Source organism: Lissotriton helveticus, chromosome 9, assembly GCF_964261635.1.
Source record: "Lissotriton helveticus chromosome 9, aLisHel1.1, whole genome shotgun sequence".
NCBI lineage: Eukaryota > Metazoa > Chordata > Amphibia > Caudata > Salamandridae > Lissotriton > Lissotriton helveticus.
The window spans coordinates 1,174,358,869-1,174,377,488 of record NC_136070.1 but is presented as its reverse complement, the minus strand read 5'-3'; the positions used below and the strand labels follow the sequence as shown (position 1 = coordinate 1,174,377,488).

Sequence of the window (18,620 nt, the reverse complement as noted above, 5' to 3'; positions counted from 1 at the left end):
CTGACTACAGCCTGATGCCTTTCCTCACTGGAGGATTCGGACTTCTACTCCAGCCTTTAAGTCAGGCGTTAAAAACTTTGACTGGAAAGAATCTGCTTGGTGTGTCGAAGCTGTGCTCTATCATGGTCATCCTGAAATCACTCCCAAGTCCCAGTTACAAGCAAACAGGACTTTATATAGGTGCTTTTCTTCTTAAATCTTTAAATATTCATATATCCGGATCCCCTTATAGCATTTCTGTTGTTTTGTTATTGCATTTCTGTTGTTTTGTTCTCATTATGTTAAGTAGATTTTCTTCCATTCTTATGAATTGGAATGGGATACTTCTCACATTGTGTTTTTGTGTGTTATGATGGTGTTTGGTACTTCTAAATGATTTACACGTTTTCTCCAAGTAAAATGTATGTATTTTGTGCAATAGCTGCCAGGGTCGATCTCAAGTTACAATTATTGAAACCTTGTGTTGTACCTAATAAGTTGGTTATTATTACTTGTGGTTTGCTAGCATTCAGCCCAATTAATAATTCACTTTCTCACAAGAAGTCTTCTTTGTTCCAGCCCGGCCTTCTTCTGCAAAGGTTTTTCTAGGTCCAGAAAGGATCTAAGGATATAAGAAATTATGTGCCAGATTTATCCTATACACTAGGCAGAGATTGGAAAAATGCTAATACCCAAACCTATTTGTATTGCTCAGCCTCTTTTTGTGGCACTTTCTCTTTGCCTTACTGTAAATTAGACAGGAGCCCATTTTTCAACATGGCAGAACTCTTTCTGCTATCTACCAAGCCTGTGTTTATCTATTTTCTCTCCCTCATTTAGATGAGCTCTACTCCCACCTGACAGGGTCCAAACTGGTTACAAACTGGTCCGATCCAAGTGGTACTGCTCTTGGATGAGCAGTAACTGCCTAAAACTTAACTCCACCAAATGTAGGTTGTACTATTTGGAAACAACACCTTCTTCTGGTCCCTGGGGTTTTGGCCAGATGATTTGGGATCACTACCTACTCCAGTTGTGAAAGCCAAAGATCTGGGAGTGCTCATAGACAATAAGCTCTCCTTTGGCAATCAGTTGATTGCCTTGACTACATCGACTTTCTTTATTCTAAGAATAATTAAAACGGTCTTAGATTTCATCCTCCTAGACTCCCCCAAAACATTAATATCAGCCTTGATTTTGTCTAGTATAGATGATTGTAACAGTCTGTATAGGAACATACAGCAACAACACATGGAGAAGTGACTTTTGTCTTGCACCCCCAAATTTGGTTCAGTTAAAACTGTGAACCAAAACCTCCATTGTTTGCCAGTGAGAAATAGGGTAACATATAAATCACTCTACATTGCCTACAAGGCACTTCACAACATAGTGATCCAGAGGCATACCAGTAACAAATACTCCAAAACCATATACTCACCTTGGCCCATAAACACACACACAAATTGAGTAAACCGCTGGAGTCAAAGTTTATTATTTTTCCACACTTTAAGATTGATTATCTCTTATTCCTAATCCACCTTTCACTAATAAAAAAGTTCTTTCCTCTGGTCGATGGACCATTAGTTGAACTAGTTGATGGTGAAAATAATTCTAACTGAATTCTAACCTTTACACTTTAAGCGAAATAACCATAGACTCTGGAAAGTTTTAAATCTTTATCTAAATTATTTGTGTGTGATCTACTCCAAAGTACAGTACATTCACTATCACTCATAGGAGAGAAAATTGAATTAATCAAATCATTTACTCATACATCAAACTTGCAATGACTTATGCACTGAAAGGAGAGGACAGAGAGAAGAGAACATCTGAAACCTCACAAAATCGATAATTACCTAGGATGGTGTGAAGACCATCCACCTGGCCAAAGGGCTGGTAGGGGTCCCCCGGGATAGTTCAGGAGACAAAGACTTCAGGACAGGATTCAGGACAGGATAGATGACCTCTCTAACGCCGACGATCACGTCTCATCCCTCTCTGACACACTCTTCATCCTCGAGATTCTTCCGACATCTTCTTTCTAAGCCTAATAATTAGGATAGTAGGTTCTGCATTCAGTTCTTCATCAGCATCTCACAGTATCTCTCCAACAGCACCCACAGCTCACAGCATCTCAGTATCGACCTCATGTTATTAAAGACATAAGCAAACTTCTCTGTCCCTTTATTTGATGTGGTGCATATTAGTTTCACACAATACGTAATTAAGAACATGTTAGGAAGTTAAAGGAGAAGATTGCTTCCAAGCAAGTCTCTTTTCTACGAGTCCTTGCTCCATCAATAGGACTGTCATATCTTACAAAGAAGTTCAATTGGTATGTACCCAGCAAGGCACTTCAGTCGGCTAGTGCTAAAACCTTGGTGGTTCCTAGGTCGAAAAAAGGCTACTGGGGAAGTAGAAGCTTCTTCACTGGCACAGTCAAGGCCTGGAATGAACTACCCTTATTTAGCAGAGCTGCCCCAAATTTGCTGGCCTTTTCGATAGCCCTTAAAAACCTGGCTTTTTTGCAATTAGGTTTCAAGTAGGTCTCATTCAGGGAGCTAGCGCCAGGACATCCCAGGGTAACAGTGCGCTCTAAATGTTTAAATATTATAAACATTAACAACTGAGACTGGAACCTGGTAATATAGAAAATGCCTGAGAATGAATAGGAGAAGCCCTCCCTGCCATCTCCAAATCAAAAAAAGTAGTGCTAGGTTATACTTTGTTCTTCTAGCTGTTCCTGTCAGCTAATCAGACCTAATCCTTGGTTGAGGGTCCACATTTAACACCACCTTGTTCTTCCTAGGCACAGAGGCACGTTTTTGTCATCTGAGTCAGATTTGGTATCTATCCCAGCCAAGGATATGTACTCCAGCTCTGACGTTACCAGGAGTAGCAGAACTTGCTTTAGGAGCAGGAAATCTGAAGCAACATTTTAATAAAATAACTTTCCCAATCAAGTTACTAAAGTCTGATTTCACCATTACCAGCATTTTTCTGGTGGAGATTCAGAAATAAATATTCTAGTCACACCTACATCTGTCCTACGGGAAATGTAGCTGACCCTACATGGTGAAATACGTTTTGAGATTCAGTCACAGTGAGGAAACACTTTTGGAATGCAGAGTGCCACTTCTTATATATCAAGCACCATTTTTTGTGGGTTTACAAAGCACACCTTACAGTAAAATGTATATCTAATACTAGGTTTATAAATATAGATTTCCTACATAGTAAAGACATGTTCCTTAGCATACGTTCCATGCAAAGCCTCTAATCTGCATCTCAGCCAGAGCATTGTTGTGCTCTGTGTAGCCATACATTTTTGCTCTATATGTGGGTGCTGTAAATTAATACTGCAGCCCAAATATGACTTTTAGCTCGCACATCAGTAGTGTATTTTTGCTGCCATTAAATATGGTCTTACAGGAAAGTTACACAAACCAATTTTGTGAAACCGATGTGTTCTATTCCCACACTGTGCACACACTGTTTTACTTAATAGAAGTGTAACAGTGCACAGAAAAAAGGTATAACATCTGGGGTGACCATTCAGAAATTGCACATTTGCTACTGCAACCATTCTCATCATATTTCTTGATTTACTTTAACAAAGCCCCTTATACTGGGCAATCCCAGAAGCAAAAGGTTCAAGAACATTTCAAGCACATTTCCAGAATGGATTACCACCTGTAGGTTGTCCTAACAGATTCAACTTAATTGTAAGATATGCAAGGTTTTGCCAAATGCTAAAAGGGAAAATTAGATATTCAACTCTTGAAATCCAAAGTGATCACACAGTACAATCTGCACCTTTTATGATTTTTTTTAGCTCATTAAGCAAAGTCATTCCTACAAACTGGGATTTTGCATATTTGGCATTCACTTCAAATGACTGGAAAACGAATCACAGTTCAATTTATCAATTGACTCAATGATGAGCCTTTCCATCTGTAGCCTTTGGCATGCAGCTCTGTTAGTATTGACCTTTACAAGGAACATTTGTGCATTATGATAGACTTTAATTCATTACCCTTACCCAAGATCTGTGTATCTCGCATGCCAGTACGCTGTGTGCCCTAAGACTGTGTTCATCTCTTATTACCGAGATATGCAGGCCATTCAAAAACCTTATCTGCTTGCTGTACATAATGGGAAAACATACAATAATAGGTTTCTGTTTAAGAGTGAGCAGAATTTCAATCCCACCATCAGAAGAACTCTTAATGTTTTTACTTCCTACAGATGCTAAACTTTTGAACTTTGCCTACATCTGCCTGCGATTTTAGAGGAGAAATCTTACATAAGGATAGCATGTGTCGAGATATTTTCCTTTATTTTAACAGGTTTCCCTCTTCAATAATGTAGCATTTTTCCCTTAAAAAATCAGGTGGTGGGTGCAAGTTCAACAACTTTTGAAAGGTTCAAATATAGGGGATCACTATCAGGACCTCTACGTACAGGAATGTTAATTCTAACAGTTCTAGGACATCTGAAGAGTAACGTGGGTTTATTTCTCTCCAAGAACAGGCCTTGTAATCCTAAAACAAGCATGACATGGATAATTTAGAAAAGCTGTTACCTTGCTGAATTGCATATCAACAAACAGACCTCGTGCAAATGCATCTGAAACAAAACTTCCAGATTGTTGTGTGAATATACAGAATCCTACAAATTAAAATCCAAGTCCTAGTAGGTAGTACAGGGTGCACTGGGAGCCCTTGGATAATCGGTAAGGGCAAAAAGAACTGATGATGGAAGGAATGCTGAATAAATCAAGCATTCATCCCCAGTCACAGATCTTGGTTAAATCCATCCTTTTTTTTGGATGCCATGCCATTCCACTTTAGACCCAGCCATATGCAAATCAGTCTTCACCCTGTTCCACATGGAGACAGTCTAGCCCAAAATGCCAGGCCAAGTCCTCCCTGGACCAGAGAAAAAGAAGGATGTTGGTGAAAGAAAGCGAAAATTAAAATTTAGTGAGATGAAGCTGGAGGTCTTAACTGAAGAATGTGTTGCTCACAACGAAAACCTTCATGGGAAGAGCTTTGTCAGCGTTCCAGAATTCAAGAAAAACAAAATATGGATGTATATATTTTATAAAATTAACTCCATTGTAGTCACACAGCGTAGCATACCAGAAATACCTAAAAGGTGGTATTTTAAGCTCAAGAACATGAGAGAAGGTAGCTAATCATCTGACAGAGGCATGTGGCACAGGTGGAGGACCCTCACAACAACCACCACCAACCCCCAAGGAAACTCTAATGAAGTCAACTCTCCAGACAGACAGTGTTCTACGTTTATGTACCATAGATACTTCCAACCCACCATCTATGACCTTAGGTAAGAAATCATGTTTAAGGTCCTAATTGTTGTGAATAACATATTTTGTGAAAGGAAAATCAATTGTAATGCTATTTTCAAAACGTATATTAGATAATTGGAGCTGTAGTCCAAATATTGAAGTTTAGTTGTTTATTATAAAACCTCATCACACATAATATACATTTAAAACAATATTTGAAGCAACAGTATGTAATCCAAAATCATAACAGTAATATAAATATATATGTTCCTCACACATGTAGCACCTCAGAGATAATATGGAAGGAAGGAAGAGGTGACTCCACAAAGTCCATCTGACACGGAGGAAGCCAGAGATGAACCAGCAATACCGTGGGAAGGACTCCCATTCAGACACAGAGCTGAAGTTTCATGACTGTCCAAATTCACTGACGTGTCTGCTGAGCCCACCACAGCCAGTAAAAAACACACTTATAACCTGGAGAGGGAGACAGATGCGGTGGAGACGTATGCAATGTCGTCACTCACTCAGTACTGTTTGAAATCCCAGACTCCTTGCAAATGAAGAAGTTGCCGAGACCTCACGCTTGTTTGGGGGCTTAGAGGCGTCAATGTTTTCTGTGCAAAATTATCAGGTATTGACACTCGATTGCGTCACAATTGGCAGAAGCCAAGAGAAGTTTAGAAAATCTGATGAGGAGGATTGGCAACTAATTAGTAGTCAGCATATAGAAAATATGACTGAATTTGCAAATACATTGGTAAATACCTTGCAACAAGACCAAGTCACTCAAAAGACACAACCATCACCAGCAAATGGCTAGTTTAGATTCATTTAGCATGTCCATTAACCATCTGGCACTGGCCACAAAAACAGTATCCCGGAGAACTGTCAATATTCAAACTGGGATTTGGAATATGTGGCAGCACCCTCCTCCCCCCCGAGGCAGCACCCTCCGCCCCCCCCCACACTCAAGGTCGTTGTGGCCTGTAACCCTTAGGGGCATATTTACAACAACTGGCGCATCCCTGCAAATCAGCAGGGTTTCGCCAGTTATTGTGCGCCACAGCTCCGCCATCATGGATGCGCCGCATTTACAATGCACGGTACAATGGACAGCGTGAGGCATCTGTGCCGTAAAAGTGACGCATTGCTGGAGTTGCGTCGCAAGCGCGACACAGCTCCAGCAATGCTCCGGGGGCCCTATCGAGTTAATGCTGCGTCAATCCTTAAGCCTGCTTCAGGCAGGCGCAGGGTTTTGACGCAGCATGGGCCTAACAGTGACTAAGTGAAATCTTGTAGATTTCACTCAGCCACTTATAGGAGGCGTTCCTGCGCCGGAATGCCCCCCTCCTGCAAAGGAACGCCTACATGTGGCGCAGGGCATTACAACGTGACGCATCTCCCAGATACGTCACTTTGTAAGTACCCCCACACCATGGAGCAGGATTTGCACCGCCGCTGCATCACAAAAGTGACGCAACGGCGGCGTAAATGAGGCGCAAGGGGCTTGTAAATCTGCCTGTTAGTGCTCTATCCCAAGGGTTGCCTTCTGGTGACGCTGTAACAGTGCACCCCTTCTTAATGGTTGCACAGTACATTCATCTCCATTGAGACTTGTTGCCCCAGTTTCCCTGTAGGTATCGTGATGAAATTTTCCAAACAAAAGTGCTCATACATTTGCATGGCATTCTATTCCCTTGCATATGAGAGTACACCCCTTCATCTCTCTAGACGTGCTAAATGTGCACCTGCACTACATACAGGCATTTGGTGAGGAGACACTCAAGGGTCGGAGACTCCTATAGGATTAAATTGGCCGGAAGGTGCAAAAAGTGGACCAAACTCAGAGTTGCACTTATGAACACATTTTTAATCCAGCTCGAGGTGTCACTTACAATAAAATTAACATATTGAATAGAATGTTCTTGCTCTTAAATAACGCTGATGCACTATCACTGCAGCAGTAGTCCACGTCCTGGATTGGAAAGCGATGGAGCAAATATTTCAAGAAAGAATGGAAGGATTTCGACAACACAGCTGAATTCCTAGGCTGTGAAGTGTTCCTTGCATGAAAAAAGGCATTAGAATTTAAATATATGGATCTGAGAATTGCATCTGAATATAATCCCAAATGTCTCTTTGTGTTCAAATTACTACCCGTTTCAAATTTGCATAAACCTGGTTTTGTGGGTGTTTGTTAAGGTCCTGATTCAACCTATTTGCATCCAGCAGGATTTTGTGCGGAAATATCTTTCAGAACTGCAGAGAACTGGCTCACTTAACACTTTATGAGATGCAATGCTAAACTATACAGCAATTACGAGCACCATCTGTCATGACAAGTACACTGAGTGCTCTTTGTTCAATAGCATTGTTTTCGGTTTCCTTATTGAATTAGTATCAGATATGAAAAATAAGTTAATGACTCAGTCATGAGGTGGGAATAGTTTCGTTTGGTGAGTAAGGCATGAGGTTATGCTACAAAAGACAGAATAAGAACAGTACTGTTTGAAATCCCAGACTCCTTGCAAATGAAGAAGTTGCCGAGACCTCACGCTTGTTTGGGGGCTTAGAGGCGTCAATGTTTTCTGTGCAAAATTATTAGGTATTGACACTCGATTGCGTCACAATTGGCAGAAGCCAAGAGAAGTTTAGAAAATCTGATGAGGAGGATTGGCAACTAATTAGTAGTCAGCATATAGAAAATATGACTGAATTTGCAAATACATTGGTAAATACCTTGCAACAAGACCAAGTCACTCAAAAGACACAACCATCACCAGCAAATGGCTAGTTTAGATTCATTTAGCATGTCCATTAACCATCTGGCACTGGCCACAAAAACAGTATCCCGGAGAACTGTCAATATTCAAACTGGGATTTGGAATATGTGGCAGCACCCTCCTCCCCCCGAGGCAGCACCCTCCGCCCCCCCCCACACTCAAGGTCGTTGTGGCCTGTAACCCTTAGGGGCATATTTACAACAACTGGCGCATCCCTGCAAATCAGCAGGGTTTCGCCAGTTATTGTGCGCCACAGCTCCGCCATTATGGATGCGCCGCATTTACAATGCACGGTACAATGCACAGCGTGAGGCATCTGTGCCGTAAAAGTGACGCATTGCTGGAGTTGCGTCACAAGCGCGACACAGCTCCAGCAATGCTCCGGGGGCCCTATCGAGTTAATGCTGCGTCAATCCTTAAGCCTGCTTCAGGCAGGCGCAGGGTTTAGACGCAGCATGGGCCTAAAAGTGACTAAGTGAAATCTTGTAGATTTCACTCAGCCACTTATAGGAGGCGTTCCTGCGCCGGAATGCCCCCCTCCTGCAAAGGAACGCCTACATGTGGCGCAGGGCATTACAACGTGACGCATCTCCCAGATACATCACTTTGTAAGTACCCCCACACCATGGAGCAGGATTTGCACCGCCGCTGCATCACAAAAGTGACGCAACGGCGGCGTAAATGAGGCGCAAGGGGCTTGTAAATCTGCCTGTTAGTGCTCTATCCCAAGGGTTGCCTTCTGGTGACGCTGTAACAGTGCACCCCTTCTTAATGGTTGCACAGTACATTCATCTCCATTGAGACTTGTTGCCCCAGTTTCCCTGTAGGTATCGTGATGAAATTTTCCAAACAAAAGTGCTCATACATTTGCATGGCATTCCATTCCCTTGCATATGAGAGTACACCCCTTCATCTCTCTAGACGTGCTAAATGTGCACCTGCACTACATATAGGCATTTGGTGAGGAGACACTCAAGGGTCGGAGACTCCTATAGGATTAAATTGGCCGGAAGGTGCAAAAAGTGGACCAAACTCAGAGTTGCACTTATGAACACATTTTTAATCCAGCTCGAGGTGTCACTTACAATAAAATTAACATATTGAATAGAATGTTCTTGCTCTTAAATAACGCTGATGCACTATCACTGCAGCAGTAGTCCACGTCCTGGATTGGAAAGCGATGGAGCAAATATTTCAAGAAAGAATGGAAGGATTTCGACAACACAGCTGAATTCCTAGGCTGTGAAGTGTTCCTTGCATGAAAAAAGGCATTAGAATTTAAATATATGGATCTGAGAATTGCATCTGAATATAATCCCAAATGTCTCCTTGTGTTCAAATTACTACCCGTTTCAAATTTGCATAAACCTGGTTTTGTGGGTGTTTGTTAAGGTCCTGATTCAACCTATTTGCATCCAGCAGGATTTTGTGCGGAAATATCTTTCAGAACTGCAGAGAACTGGCTCACTTAACACTTTATGAGATGCAATGCTAAACTATACGGCAATTACGAGCACCATCTGTCATGACAAGTACACTGAGTGCTCTTTGTTCAATAGCATTGTTTTCGGTTTCCTTATTGAATTAGTATCAGATATGAAAAATAAGTTAATGACTCAGTCATGAGGTGGGAATAGTTTCGTTTGGTGAGTAAGGCATGAGGTTATGCTACAAAAGACAGAATAAGAACAAGAAAGATACAGAAACAGATGGCGGGATAGAATGCAGGGACAAAAGTTTCGAAAGGTCATACAGCACAAGAAGAAACAGTGTCAGCATGTAAAATAGGTGATTGATGTGCTGAAAAAGAATAATATTCTGTGAGGGTGTAAGAAATCGGGTAATTGTTTGAGGGGGGTAAGCTCCAATCAGGCAACAACCACAATCCTTGTCAAAGTGAACCACAAAAGTCACTAAATTAACCTGTGCTTAACCCTCTAGTATCTTGGCACAAAAGCAGTCAGGCTTAACTTAGAGGTAATGAGTAAAGTATGTATTTAGCACACAAACTGTAATAAAGAAAAAACAAAACACAAGAAAATCACACTTTAGGATAATAGAGTACAATACCTTAAGATTTTAAGTAGGTTTAGCACCCACAAGCACAAAGCACCACTCACAGTTATCTGGTTACGCCGGACTGGGACAAAGTCACAAATTCAGGCCGACCACAATGGAGCTTTGATTGTCATCACAGGCGGCAGAGTTTTAGAGCGAATGGGCTTGCTCACCATCACAAGTAGCCCCAAACTACAGGATTTATCCTTTTCTCAAAGAGGAGTGCACTCCGATGCCAGCCAAGAGTCCAGGACCTGGGCAGGCACCATTTGGAGATCAGGGCCTCATTATAGCTGATGCCACAAGGCCTCAGGCAGGTCCAGTTGCAGCAGGTCAGCTGAGCAGTTGCAGTGAGGCCTCTTGAATTTTTTTTCCCTGTAGATCAGAACAGGAGGTCAGCCAACTGACCCTTGGAGTCACTCAGGTAGTCAGGGATTCAGGGAGGTTGTCCAGTCTTCCTCCTCAGAGATCAGAGCAGGACTCAAACAGCAGGGCAGTCCTCTGGGCAACAAGGTAGGCCTCAAACAGCAGGGCAGTCCTCTGGTAGCTGCAGGGAAGTCCCCATGGGAAAAAAGATAGTTCGTTTTTTGCAGTGTCCGCAGGTCCAGAATTGTACTGAGAGTTGTTCTGATAGTCCAATGTTCATACGTGGTGCCAGCCTTTGAAGTGGGGGGAATTCCATATGTTACCCCTTCTGATGGTTCTGGTAAGTACTTTCCTTCCCAAGCCAAGGTTCCAAGAAGCCTGGGCGACAAAAGACTGGTGTTAAGTTTCTTTGTGTGTGCTGAAGGCAACCCCTTTGATGTGTAAGTGGGGGAGGGAACATCACCACCCATTCTGCCTGCACCATGTTCCCTTTGTCTAGCAGGAGTGCACAAACACTAGCAGTAGAGCCATTCACAGCCATGTTATTGAGGGCATTGGCAGAAGGCACCTATTGGGTAGGGCAAGAAAATGCCAACCTTCTAAAAGTGGCATTTTTGACACTGTGACTTAAAATGTGACGATTCCATTAAAGAGGATCTATATTTACAATTAGTTTGATTCCAAACATGATATTTCTACTTATTCCCAATCTAAACTTAGCACACATTAAGTGTAATAAGGTAACCCAATGATATTCAATGAGAGAGTTGTCTGAAAATCACTTGCGCTAACCTGATTTATCGCCTGCAAAATGAGTCTCTGAGATGCTAGATCCCAATTCCATTGGGCTGGGATGAGAGAGAGAAAAAGAAGAATTTCACATGGGCATGGTCACTTCTCAATGAACTCAATTCACTCCTAGGTTTCTGATTTGGAGAAGCGGATTGGCTGAATGACGTCTGCACCTGCTGTTGGATGAAAATATAATGGAAGTTGTTAGTTACTTGAAACAATGTATTCCTTGCTACGGATATTGATAATTTGTGATGGTACATTTTCTCACCTTTAAATACCCCCTTCCCCATTATATTGGATAATGGGCTCTCTCACTCTCTCTGATGATGATTCTAGACAGGGTGTGTTTCTAACATAAATGAGAAAAACATTTGACCTGCCCTCACTCACACTACCCACCAATTAGTGGGACTCAAATGCAAATGATTCCCACCTACGATCTTTTCACTGCATTTGTTAGAAATCTGCTTCTCAACTTTTTCTTTCAGAAATACATAATGTTATGCATACATCTTTCTCACTTATTACTTCAGGAGCCTCATTCTAGGCTGTTGGAAAATGGTGCTCTTTGAAAGTTCACCCTAAATATTTTGTCTTCCTCCTTCTCTTCTTGATGATTCTTTCTGTTGGCTTTTGGACTCTGAGCGCTTTACCACTGGTGACCAGTGCTAAAGTGCATGTGCTCTCTTCTCTAAGCATTGTATAATTGGTTCCCATCTGTTTGGCATATTTAATTTACTTGTAAGTCCCTTGTAAAATGGTATGCCAAACACACAGGGCCAGTAAATTAAATGCTAGTGGTGGGCCTGCAGCACTGATTGGGCAACTCACATAAGTAGCCTTTCAAACATGTCTCAGGCCTGCCACTGCACTGCCTGTGTATGCAGTTTACTACTACGAAGAGCTGGCATTTAAAACTGCTTGCCAAGCCTTAAATTCCCCTTTGATTACACATATTGCACACCTAAGATAGGCCAGAGATAGCCCATACTAAAAGGTAGGTCAAGTACTTTTAAGTGTTGCATGTCCTGGCTGTGACAAACAGCTAAATTCTTTTTTCCCTAATGTGAGGCCTACTCCTCTCATAGGCTAACATTGGGTAATCCTTAAAACACTTTTAAGCTGCAATTCCTGATCAGAGAGGAGTAGCTGAATCATATTTTATATCTTTCCAATGGTAATGATAAATCTATGTTGATGGTAAAGTTGGATTTAACAGTACCGTTTTAGAAATGCCACTTTTAGACAGTGGGCACATCTTTGTTCTTACTGCTCTTTGTGCTTGTAGCCTGCCCCAATACACGTCTGGGGTGGGTGACAGTTACACTTTGTGCATTCACTCTAGACAACTAGAATCATAGGAAGGGTGGGTGTGACAGAGAACTCATCTGCATTTTTCTGCGTCTTGATAGCTCTTCATGGCCAGATAGGGGATGGGGGAGGATTGACATGTATACCTGCATAGGCAGTCTCTTGTTTCCCTCAGACAGGGCTAATTACCCACACTTAAAAGGTACAACTGGGGTCTTGACCTTACCAAGACAGGGCACTACTGGACCTGTGAAAAACTATGACAGGAGTAAGCCCTGCTGTGCTACAAGGATTGCCGTCCTGTCTGTCTGCTGCTCTGAAGGTACTGCTTTTTGCTTTGCTGAACTCCCCCGCAGCCTGCTGATCTCTTCCCTGCTGAATACAAGGACTTTCACTTGAAACCAGAGTGACTCCAAAGGCTTGCCTGCTGTTCTGAAGCCTCATGGCCACCAAAAATATCCTGCAACTCTGCAACAGCACCTGGACTCTGCCATCTGTGAGTAATGCCCCACCGAGTTGTGCCAATCTAGGCCTGGGCCCCTGAAAGTTGATTTCTTCTGTCTAGAAACATCAGAACCGATGCAGTGATGACTTTTCGCCAATTGGAACTGACACAGTGCCTTTCTACGTTGACACAGTGCAGATCCGAGGACATCCCTACGCAGCTTGAGAACGGTGTGGGATCCAACTGCGAGGTTCAATGGTGATGCAGCTTCTGTATCATAAGGTGTTGAACCACGATGCAGGACCCAACTGTGAGGCATGACGATGACACATCAACCCGACTGCATGAATCAGAACAAACGCATTGAGTCTTCAATGCCGACGCTTACTCCGCCCAGGGGTACTTTTTCAGCGGGCCCTGCTTGGGTCCTGTAGCTGGTCTGCCTTTTATCGCGCGACCTCAAGTAACCCCCAAGCATTATTTATTTCTAAGCACTACCTTTTGATTTATTCTTTAAGAATGTATAACTCTGATTCTACTTATTGGAATTGGGTTGTTTTGGTCCTGGTTTACTAATAAAAATATAATCTATCGTTCGAATTTAGTGTGGAGTATTTTTGTGGTGTTTATATTGTGTTACTATGTGTGTGTCTTTACACATTGCCTCTTTAGATAAGCCTTACGGCACTTTGTAAAGCTACCAGATGGTGAGCATAGGTTATCTTTTAGTGTGTATCTAGCTTACCCTGACTAGGAGTGTGGTCCCTGCTTGGACAGGGTGCATACCTCTGCCAACTAGAGACCCATGTTCTAACGTAGACAGATTATACTTTACATCTGCATGGTAGCACACAGGTATTCAGTTAACATGATAGCTTACTACCCAAAAAGTCTGTAAATATCACTGCAATACAAATATTGTTCTTCTGTGAGTTTGAGTACAGAAAAAGACACTGATAGCAAAGTTTATTTGCAGAAGTTTAAACGTTTTAATGTGCTTGCTGCATTTAGTAATTATGCTTGCTACTAGCAGTAGCGGTGGGCAGTAGGAGTTTCAGCAGGGCGGTGACGTGGGCAGGGGAGGGGCAGGGTGGGGGTTTTCCTCAACTGATATACTTTTGATTAAGACTTTACAAATTGATTTTCCTGGTTGCTTTCTACAATTGCCCTTTGTCCTGATGATGAACTAATGAATCAATAAGGTCGAAACACCATCAACGTCTTTTTGATGTCAAATTAAAAAGGAAGCATATACTGCATTTTATTCCTGTCATTAGACAGACCTATTTTTATATTCTTTTCCCTCTGTCATTGTCTTTCATTTACACTTTGAACGCTAATATTTATGTTTTTATGAACATTTTGCAATAACAACAAATTTTTCAAACAACTGTTGTCGGTACAATATTATTATTATCTGTCTTAATGTTTTGTCTTATTTGTATGGAGTGATTGTGCCATAGAAGTATTATAGTTTTTTTTTTCTTTTGTACAAATTCTTTCCCAGAACCATTGTAGCAGTTATATTGATAATAGTCTACAGGCACCGATGCGAGAGACAGAGCACCAGCTGCTTCCTCCTTTACTTAAGGTAAGTGCTTGTGTGCGGCTGGGCGGAACTTAAAGAGCCAACCACACTTGACCACGCCCCAAGTCAGCCATGCCAACAACACCCATAGTATTTGTAAAACTGACAAAACATGGGCACGTGTCTCGCGCTCCTCGCTGTTGCACTGCCGAAAAATGGTATACATTCCCCACGTGTAACCAATTCATCTCAGTACTCAAAAAGTGATCCATTGAAGCCTTTTTAACATTCCTGATTTTTGACATATCCTTATTCAAACTTAATTCATCACCAAGGAGACGGTAAGAATACATCTGCATTTTTTATTCAACTTTTCTTTTTCCGACTGTATGCCTGTTCGGGCTTTGTACACCGGCTCGTTAATTACAGATGCATCACATGGAGTAGACAACACACTTCCAAACCCAATGCATTTCGAGCCTGATAGGCTCTTCGTCAGGGGTTACTATAATGGAATAAAGAGAACAACTTCACTGATCCATACTTTAAAACAAAATAACAGTGCCTAAACAAGACCGTGAGCATGAATTAAAATTAAAATGAAAATGTCTCAACCCATGACCGCCCGATTACAGAACAAACTTTCAAACTAAATCGTTTGCCCAATTATCACCTCAAAATACTCGACAACCTCTAAGTGCTACCCGTCCATCTCCCTCAAACTGAACACCATCCCACCTTCGAAACTTTTCATGAATTGCTTTGACCCTTCCTTGTACTATCAACTATGTTATTTTAACAGCCCGTTACCTCTTAAACGCCGCTTTTAGCAGCCTCTCGTAGTCTCCTCCAGCTCTAACTTCTTTCATGAAAATCCTTCTACCCGATCTGTCCTTCATGCTTAAATACCCAAAACCCAAAATGGATTCCCTCCGACATTGTTTTAATAGTAAACACGCCCTCTCTCTTAAAACTTTAATGCCCATAATGCTCAAAACCAACAAAAACGCTGGAAACGTGTGTCAAACCCTTCCCTAATCGTATAAAGCAGCCCACAAAGAATAAACCTGTAAACTTGGTATGTTACAAATATAATCCATTCTCAAACATAAGACATTTACGTTGCGATTATACAATGACATCACATGAAAAGAAGACAATAAAATGCCCACAAACAATAATCAAAAAGCTGTTCGCATTAGTCAGTTAATGTATTTCATACGATGTGCAGTATGAATGAAAACATTCCGCTCCACAATTTCAACTGTCTCCACACCCATAGAACAGCCCATGTTCTCTAGTCCTAAAATGAAGATCGCATAAAGTTACAAGTGATACGGCATATTGCTCATGTGTTGGCATTGCATAGTGCAGGGAACTGCACACGGCCTGTTAAATCCCCACGTTCTATACTCTGGACCATAATCCTCCCAGGTTATTAGCTAGTAATCTTTGCTTACTCTCTTGGAGTCTAGAATTTTCTTTACTTCAAATTCTTGATGACCTTCCACTCCAACTGGAGGGGGACGTTCTGGTAGATGGGCTCCTTCAAACATTGGTTTTATTAATAACAGATGGAAGGCTGGGTTTAATGCCATGGTTGCCGGTAATGAAAGTCTAGAGGCCACTTTGTCGAATTGTTTTAGAATTTTAAAAGCACCAATGTCCTTTGGGTGGAATTTATTGCGACCTTTCAAACACAAATGTTTCATGGACAACCGAACAAAGTGCCCCCTTTTTAGATTTGGCATAGGTCATCAATTTGTATCAGATGTAGTTTGCGTTGTTCTTTAGCTACAGTAAAATTGTCGTGAACTTCTTTATTTTTGAGTTAGAAGTTCATGGCATTCCTATACTGCAGGTGGTAAATGTTTTGTGGGTACATCAAAGTCAATCATTCGAGAATGAAATCCATAAATGCAACAAAATTGTGAACAACCTATTGAAGTGTGTAAGGTATTATTGTAGGTGAATTCTGTAGCCCATAAGAAATAGTTCACACCTGACCAGATTGTTAACATCGTAAGAACTGTTCCATGCACTGGTTGATTCATTCCCTCTGCCCATCTGTTGATGGACGATGGCTAGACGAGAGTCGGCCATCTATGACCATGAAATTGAGAAGAGATTGCCAATATGTGGACACAAATTGTGGACTACAATTGGGAATGAATAGTGTTTGGAATTCCATTCAGTTTCACAACTTCCTGCAGAAAAACCGAAGCTAGTTTTATACAAGTGGGCAAGGAATTCAGAGGAATAAAGTGGGCCATTTTTGTAAGGTGATCGACTACTACTAAGACTGTGGTATAACCATCCTGATTTCAGGATAGCTTCACTAATAAATCTAAAGGCACAGTGTGGCAGGGTTTAGGAGGGGTAGGGATGGACTGTAAGGGACCTACAGTAACTTTTCTCTTGGGCACAGGCAATTCCCTTGGGAACTTTTCCCTTGGGCACATGCAATTCACCCGTCAATCAACCACTTTACATCTTTGGACATAGATGGTCACCAAACATATGGGTGTAACAATTCAACGGTCTTTCGAGCTTCAGGGTGACCTGCTAATGTGTTTGAATGGCATCATTGCAAGGCTTTTGACTGAGTGGATTCAGTTTGTAGAAACAATGCATCCTTTTAAAAAAAAAACATCATTCTGTAATGCCCACTCCATTTTGGTAATGAGGTGTTTTTATTCTGTAGTCGTTTGATCCTTTAGGACTTCACTAAGGAATCTATCTACACTTATCGCCCCAATCAATTGTTCCTGAGGGATTGTTAACGGTGGTTCTGATGTGTGTTCTGAAATCATATGACCATACTTGGATAAGACATACATCATACCATTTTCCTGCCCAGGTTGGATTTCGATTACAAAATCATAGTCACTAAAAAAGTGAGTCTATTAAAAAAAGTTGTCTTGCTGATAGTGTCGGGCTGATTAAAAGAAACTATAGGTTTCTGTCATTAGTCAAAATTGTAACTATGTGCTAGGCTCCTAGTAAATCATGCCTCGACTCTTCGATCGCTCTTTTAATAGCTAGAAGTTCTCTATTGGCCACTGAATAATGGGTATATGCAGGGCTTACCTTATGAGAAAATTAGGCTGCAGGGTGCAGCTGGCTTGTTTCACTGTACCTTTGGGAAAGAACCCCCCATTGCTGTTTAGGATGCATCTGATCCCACTTTGAAAGGCTGAGTAGGATCTGGGTGGATTAAAATGGTGCTGTTATGAACTAATCTTTCTGAGTGTTAAAAGTTTGGTCTGCTTCTTACCCCACAACAACTTAGCTAATTCCTTAGAAGTGTAGTGATTGGGGTCGCAATGCTAGAAAAATTATCAATAAATCTGCAATAAAAATTTGTGAACCTCAAAAACTTTCCTTGACGTTTCGTGGAAACCTCAAGTGCTTAATAGCTTCTACCTACCTTTTTATGATCCATTTGAAACCCAGATGGAGAAATGATACATCCCAGGAATTCTACATTTTGTACATGAAAAATGAACTTCTCAAGTTCAGGTTTTGACCTGCTAGCTACCCTTGAGGCGGAAGCCGGGGGTGTTGCTCTTCAATTTTAAACTTGTATTTTCACTTTGCACTGCTTTATGTTGATTTTAAAAACGAAGTCTGTGTAAATTTAGCTGTACTTACTCGAGCGCTGTTGTTGTGGGAAGATTAATTTCCCTGAGAACGTCATCACCCACGTGAGTCGGGGCCACGCCCCTCCCAAGTAGCCACGCCCCCTCCCGGAGGCTTAAAATCACCGCGCTGAGTCGCAGCCGGTGTTGACCCGCTAGCTACCCTTGAGGCGGAAGCCGGGGGTGTTGCTCTTCAATTTTAAACTTGTACTTCCACTTTGCACTGCTTTATGTTGATTTTAAAAACGAAGTCTGTGTAAATTTAGCTGTACTTACTCGAGCGCTGTTGTTGTGGGAAGATTAATTTCCCTGAGAACGTCATCACCCACGTGAGTCGGGGCCACGCCCCTCCCAAGTAGCCACGCCCCCTCCTGGAGGCTTAAAATCACCGCGCTGA

At 41.8% G+C, this 18,620-nt stretch overlaps 1 long non-coding RNA gene across 1 annotated transcript in view; it reads right to left on the bottom strand.

Moving 5' to 3' along the window:
- Positions 1-14,938: 14,938 nt before the first annotated feature.
- Positions 14,939-18,620, bottom strand: part of LOC144783436 (uncharacterized) — a 134,545-nt gene continuing 130,863 nt past the window's right edge. The window contains exon 3 of the long non-coding RNA XR_013601439.1: positions 14,939-15,087. This is a non-coding gene — a long non-coding RNA (uncharacterized LOC144783436). The remainder of the gene's footprint in view (positions 15,088-18,620) is intronic.